The 7,220-nt window shown below is 41.4% G+C and overlaps 1 protein-coding gene across 2 annotated transcripts in view; it reads left to right on the plus strand.

The window, feature by feature from the left end:
- LOC100956694 (N-acetyllactosaminide beta-1,6-N-acetylglucosaminyl-transferase) overlaps positions 1-7,220 on the plus strand; it is an 89,042-nt gene that overhangs the window by 50,382 nt on the left and 31,440 nt on the right. The gene's annotated exons all lie outside the window — the stretch shown is intronic.

The following is a 7,220-nucleotide window of genomic DNA, read 5'->3' on the forward strand; positions in this document are numbered from 1 at the left end:
AAAAAAAAAAAAAAAAAAAAAGAAATGAGGGACTGTCGTCATTTGGCAAAACCGTTCTTGTGTATCCCACAGTTGCTGACTTTTGGCTCAGTTTTTTCCAATGAATATGCTTCAAAGTTGTTGATAAGCACAGCTATAAACATAATAACACTTATTTTTTAAATAACCATTCTACAATTTATACATTGAAATAGATGGTGTTTCTTTTAGAGGGATGTTACACTGTTACACGCTGCTTCATTGATGCAGGCGTTGCTGGAAGGTCAGGGAGCTTATGTGAGGGTGCTGCTTTTACAATCTTAGAAGCCTCTTTGGGCACTTATGTGGGGATCACAGCGAAATCTGCCCTTTCCCTTTGGTTGGTTCACTGAAAGATCAACTTATAATTATGGTAGATTAATAAGAGAAAGGTTTACTTCCAAATACCCTGCACGGGGGGGGGGGGACCACAAGAGTGATTACCCCAAAGTCTCAGCGATAGTCAGAGATCATTATAAATGCCTTTTGGAAGGGAGGGGGAGAATGTGGAATGTTTAGGTGCAGCAAGTAGCTGCTGCAGGCAAGGGTATAGATGGAGGGAAACAGATTGATTTGTAGATTAACCTGAGAGAGACGGGTATCAGGCTTCAAAAGACCTTGGGGCCAGGTCTGTTAGCATGTAAGAAGGAAGACAGCAGCTCCTTTTGATTCCCAATCAAGTTACTCAGATTTTATGTAGATAGAGGAAAGGCCTATTACAATGCTTCCTGAACAGGAATAGCCTTTACTTCAAAATATTCTTTATATCAAGGAGTCATATTTTGGGGCAAAATTTCCTTAGCGCCTTCACTTACAAATCATCACTCCAGCTTCAGTGTCTTTGGCCTAAGATCTGAACAAGTAGCCAGGTTTCAGCTTATCTCAGTGCAACACATCTAGCCTGATACTTGAGCCTAGAGGAATAGGCAGCAATGCATTGACTCCTACAGAGAGAAATTCTAGCTGGATGGATCCAAAGAGAATTCTTAGTTTTTAAGTTGCAGATTTTTATTGGAAATTCCAATTTGCAGCCTCTTGATTTTAAGTCTTTTCAGTTGTTTATGATAATATGGAAAGGAGTCCAAGGCATATCAGGCAGCTGAAGGCAAAAAAGAGCATCAAACGCTCTCTTTGCTTCAGGACTGGGTTTCTTTTCAAAATTCTGTTTCTCACAAGTGCCCAGTGACCTGCCGTACCTACTGGGTGATGGCCCAATGGTCTTCTTTCCAATATTGCGCCAGCGTGAGGGTGACCCTAATGCCTGCCATTCTTGAAATAATTCCTGGCTCTTACATACATGTTGTTATTGTTGGCACATTTTTGAGTGCTGTTTGAAGCTACCTTTGTTTCTGAAAGCAGACTCAAAGCAATAAGACATAACTAGTTCTCCAACAATTCAGCATTCCTAACAGCTAAATTAAAGTGGTGGTTACAGAAGTTTACTTACAGTGGGACAGAAAGAGAATGGGCAATGTGGCTGGGAACAGAAGGAGCCATGGACTATCCCAGGAGAAGGCTAAGTTGTCAGGTGCTCAAAACTTTAGGCGTGGGGAGTGAACCAGCATTGCTCACGGTGTAGTGAATGTTAACCTTTTATTTGCAGATACCTATTGTATGGAATTATGTAAATATATTAGATGTGGCATTCACTCTTGTTTCTGGTGGTAGAGTTTTTGTGAGGTATGTTACGGCTTAATTATAAGAAAGCATCGTTGTTATCCTGATGTACAGATGAAGAAAAGGAGACTTAGAGAAACTGAAGTCATATGTTTGTGGCGCTCACGCAGCTTGCCCCAGGCAAAGCCAAAATGTGATCCTGGATTTGTGTGGCCGGAAGTTTGAGCTCTTTCTCTTGCACCAGGAAAAGAAGGAATGATAATTTCTTCTTTCCTGTATATCAAAAGCAAATTCCCTGCAGAATGCCAGGAAGGAAAAAGGAAAAGGATGGTTGGAAAAAATGAGGAGTCTGTGGAAGGGAGTTTCACTTGACTACTTTGAGCTGGCAATGGAGGAATATGGAAACAGAGAGAGAGAGAGTTGGAAGATAGCAAGTGTGCGAGGCTGGCCAGGCCTCTGTGTTATTAGAGGCACCAGAGGAATCCTTTCTGGGAGGGAACACAATCACCCCTCACAGGCTTCTGTGCCCATGTCACTGGTCTCATCTGGAACAGCCTTTGTTCTGGCTCAGCCTTTTCTGAGCCAGTGGAAGTGGGAAGTTTCCTTCCATTAAATGATCTCAGTAACTCTGAACCCAATTGCTGTTATGGTAACAAATGAAAATGAAGGGTCTTAGGACATTTATTTATTTATTTATTTTTGAGACAGAGTCTCAAGCTGTTGCCCTGCGTAAAGTGCCATGGCATCATAGTTCACAGCAACCTCCAACTTGGGCTCAAGTGATCCTCTTACCTCAGTTTTTCTATTTTTAGTAGAGACAGTGTCTTGCCTTTTGCTCAGGCTGGTCCTGAACCAGTAAGCTCAAGCTATCCACCCGCCCCAGCCACCCGAGTGCCAGGATTACAGGCATGAGCCACCATGCCTGGCCAGGATCTGAGGACTTTGCCTTCACATAGGATAGAAAAGAAGTCTTTAAAAAATCATCAGCTATTTTGATTTTTATATTTTCAGCAATCAACAAATATTTGTGTAGCCCTTTATTGTACCAATATCTCTCCTATATCTTGAGGGTACAGATAGAAGCAGATAGATGTGATTTCATAGAATTTAAGTTTGGGGATTAGTGTGGTTGAGTATTAAGTTTCAGTGACTATTTTAGTAAGACTATTTTGGGCTAATTTCCCCCCACCTGAATCTGTTTTTCCTGAATTTTTGTTTGTTTTGTTTTAGACAGAATCTTGCTCTGTCTCCCGGGCAGCGGTGTCTAGAGTACAATGGCATCATCATAGCTCACTCTGATCTTAAACTCCTGGACTCAAGTAATCCTCCTGGCTCAGCCTCCTGAGTTGCTGAAACTATACGTGTGCACCACACCCAGCTAATATTTTTTTTATGTTTTGTAGAGGCAAGGTCTCATTTTTGCCTAGGCTGGTTTTGAACTCTTGACCTCAAGTGATCCTCCCGCTTCGGCCTCCCAAATTGTTAGGTTTATAGGCATGAGACCCCATGCCCAGCCAAAAACATTTTTTTTAAGTTAACTTTCTTAAAAACGAAGTAGATTCACAAGTTTCAGATTTTTTAGAATTTGCATTCCACCAGCTCCCAACGTCACTGCTTCTTTATATATCCTTCCAGGATATCTTAGTACATTCCAAGACAATAAAACTGGTTAAACATTGTGTATAAATATTTTGTGTGGATTTCAACTTCAATACAAAAATACTCCAAAATAGAAAAATGGTTCTTATTTTAGGTGCCATGTTGTCTGTGAATGAGAAACAAAATCCTGCAAAATATGTTCTTCATTTAGAAAGGTCATATGCAGACATTTAGGAAGCCATTTTTAACTTAAAACCTCGTCCTTTTTTAATTGTGAAACATTTTAAAATCTAGGTGCAAGGAATGTTGTAAGACAAACTTATCAGGGACCTTTGCTCCCCAGTATCCAGCTGTGGACTCTCAGGTAGGCTGGTAAAATGCCTGCTAGTACAATGCCTTCTCATCACTCAAAGCAGTGGTTCTCAACCTTCCTAATGCTGAGATGTATTTTCATTGAAGACCCACAGGCTGAGAACTGCCAAATCTAAAGGGTCAGGTTTGGCTGGGGACAGTGACTCATTCCTATAATCCTAGCACTCTGGGAGGCTGATTGTTTGAGCTCAAGAGTTTCAGATAAGCCTGAGAAAGACCCTAAAATAGAAAAACCATTTTCTAAAAATAGAAAAACTAGGTGGATGTTATGGTGGGCACCTGTAGTCCTACCTACTCAGAAAACTGAGGCAAGAGGATTGCTCAAGCCCAGTAGATTGAGATTGCTGTGAGCTATGATGATGCTATGGTACTCTACCCAGGGCAATAGAATGACAGTCTTAAAAAAGAAAAAAAAAAAGGTCAAATTTAGGCTTGTTATTATTATTATTTTTTTTTTTTTGAGCAACAGAGTCTCACTTTATCACCCTCAGTAGAGTGCTATTGCTCACAGCAACCTCCAACTCCTGGGCTTAGACAATTTTATTGCCTTAGCCTCCAGAGTAGCTGGGACTATAGGCACCCACCACAATGCCCGGCTTTTTTTTGTTGCAATTTGGCCAGGGCCGGATTTGAACCCGCTACCCTTGGAATATGGAGCCAGCGCCTTACCCGCTGAGTCACAGGTACTGCTCCAGGTTTCGGCTTTTAATATGGCATGACCTCCATGACCTGACACCACCCATCTCTCTACCCTCACTTTTTAAAAATTTAATGCCTCATATGTTATGTTCCAACAACTACTTGGCCCTACACACTTCCACAATATTCACCTATTGTTTTGAATGGCTTTTTATATCCTCTTATAAGGGATGCCCTTGTTATCGTCTCTATCCAATTCCTCTTCTTCCTTTATGGCTCACCTTGGATGTCACCTCCTCCAGATGCTGTCTCTGATACCCCCGCCTCCACCCCACTAGTTGGTACTTCAACTCTGGGTTCTCCTGCACTCAATGCCAGTGCTGCCAGCATTGAATCACAATCACCTGTTGAGTGACTGTCTCCTCTACCCAACCTCCTCCATATTTGAGCTCCTTAAGAGTAAAAAATGTGACATCTGTCTTTATATCCTCATTACTATAATTTATTACTGTGCACACACCTACTTGAGGATATGCAGCATGCTAGGTGGTTACAGATTGAGTCACAGAAGGAGCATGAATGTGCTGAGTAATTAGGAGAAGATGGAAAGATATAAAATATAAAAATATCCTTATCTGGGGGGGAGAATAATTTGTGATAGTAAGGACTAGAGAAATAGTAGGTAAAATATTACTTGGAGATACAACTCCACAATAGCCAGGCCAACGAATGATGTTAGTGAGAGAGAGAGAGAAACCTGGTAGAATTAACAAGCTCTAGAATTCCAGATAAAATGTTAATTGGATAGAGTCCTTCCTTAGAGGGAAGGGAGCCAACCTGGGAGCCAACCTGGGCCCAACATGCAGTCAGATTCTGATGCCTAGAGAAAGCAGAGGCAGGCAGCATGTGTAGACACCTCCAGTTAGTCTCTGCCTTACTTGCACCTGGTTTGAGTCTTCCCCACACCTGGCACTCACTCAACCCTGCTGTTCCTGCCATTCCTGGGATTCTCATGCGTCATGCACTAGACTTCTTCTGACTTAATTTGACCTATAGTTCTCCTTAGTTGCTGGTATAGGACAAAACAAGACCATAAAAATATAAAAGGTTAAGAAAAGATAATAGAAGGAAACTGAAAACATCTCCCCAGGTGTAGCTCTCAACAAATACCATAAACACTGAGCTATTTGGAAGGTATTTGGTCTCCTCGGAAAGGTTACCAGAGCCTTTAATCTGGGCGTGGCTGGATCGGTCCCAATCTTTCTCAAAGTATGCATTGTGCTCTCTGTACATCAGCCCAATTTTAGAATTCAGTTTCTAGTACCACAAAGGATGTATTCAGTCATGCTGATTGTACCAACAGCGGAGAATGATACACATTAATGGCCTGGTAGAACCATGTCTTAACAAATGTCACCAGGACATTCAGGTCTACGATCACATGATTTTTTTTTTTTTTTTTGTGGCCAGAGGATAATCCACACTGCCACTTGTTTTGTTAATGTGGTAGAGATAAATTCTGGTTGAAGGAGACATTGCACAAAATCCATTTCTGTGGGTTCCTATCCATTTAACAGAGTTTTAATAATATTTTTTATAGCCAGATTATATTAAATACACATCATAAATTTGAACATAATCTTTTCTTTCTTTTTCTTTCTTTCTTTCTTTTTTTTTTTTTTTTTTTTTTTTTGAGATAGAGTCTGGCAACAACCTCAAACTCCTGGGCTCAAGTGATCCTCTTACCTCAGTCTCCCAAGCAGCTGGGACTACAGGCCACCCTCCATTAACATGGCTAGTTTTTTTTTAGTAGAGAGAGGGTCTCACTCTTGCTCAGGCTGGTCTCCCACTCCTGAGCTCAAGCCATCCACTTTCCTTGGCCTTTCAGAGTCCTAGGATTACATGTGTGAACCACAGCACCCGGCCTTGAATATAATTTTCATAATTCTGTGTCAGTGAAGTGGAGCTATGTGGCTTGTTTTACCTCTTTAGTAAAGGGCTCTAGGCCTGTGGTTCCCTGTTAGGAGCCAGACAAAGAGCTCTACCTCTCTGCACACCAGAGCCTCTCCCCCTCCTCCCCCACTTGCTTGCTGGTTCCTGGAAAACTTGTATTCCATGGAACTTGGGAACCAGGCCACACAGGAGGAGCTGAGCAGCAAGTGACTAAGCAAAGCAGTCTCGTCTTTATTTACAGCTCCCAGTTGCTCCCCCTTCACTTTTGTTGCCACCTGAGCTGTGCCTTCCACTCTCCTTCCCCACACTATCAGTGGAAACATTGTCTTCCTTGAAACAGGTTCCTGGTACCCAAAAGGTTGGGGACTGCTGTTCTAGGTTCTTCCCCTGTCTGTACTTGGTTTAGAATCACAGGGGAAGGTTTATAGTCTACACGATATCCTGGCTTCTGGGAGAGAAACCTTAGATAAGTTTAGGGTTTTCACATAATTAAATTATGCTGAAGTTATTCGAAAAGGATTGCAGGATCATTTGTGATGCTTCTAGCCATTGGTTCCACTATAGGATCTAAGATCATCTCCCTCACTGGAAAATTTGTGCCCAAATATTTTTCCCCCCACCTCTAAAAAGGAAATTAGCTCTTAATTCCTAATCTGTAGAACAACATTCTATAAGACAAAAAGAAGGAAAAGATTGGATTCAAGTATATATGAATATTTAATTAAATATAAATGCAATGATGATTCATACACATGCAGGGAGCTGAATTTAACTTGGATTTAATTCTGGCAGAGAGGATTAATATAGCTACACTTCTCCCCTCCCACTGCATCACTTGACTGGCCTTAAAAACAAACAAACAAAAAACATAGCTACTACTTTAGAATTGCTAAGATCATTTTGAACATATTTATCCTCCCATATTTCTTTTTTTTTTTTTTTTTTTTTGAGACGGAGCCTCAAGCTATCCCCCTGGGTAGAGTGCGATGGCATCACAGCTCACAGCAACCTCCAACTCCTGG

The sequence above is a fragment of the Otolemur garnettii genome, unplaced genomic scaffold (genome assembly GCF_000181295.1).
Source record: "Otolemur garnettii isolate 467f Iridium unplaced genomic scaffold, OtoGar3 scaffold00026, whole genome shotgun sequence".
Lineage (NCBI taxonomy): Eukaryota > Metazoa > Chordata > Mammalia > Primates > Galagidae > Otolemur > Otolemur garnettii.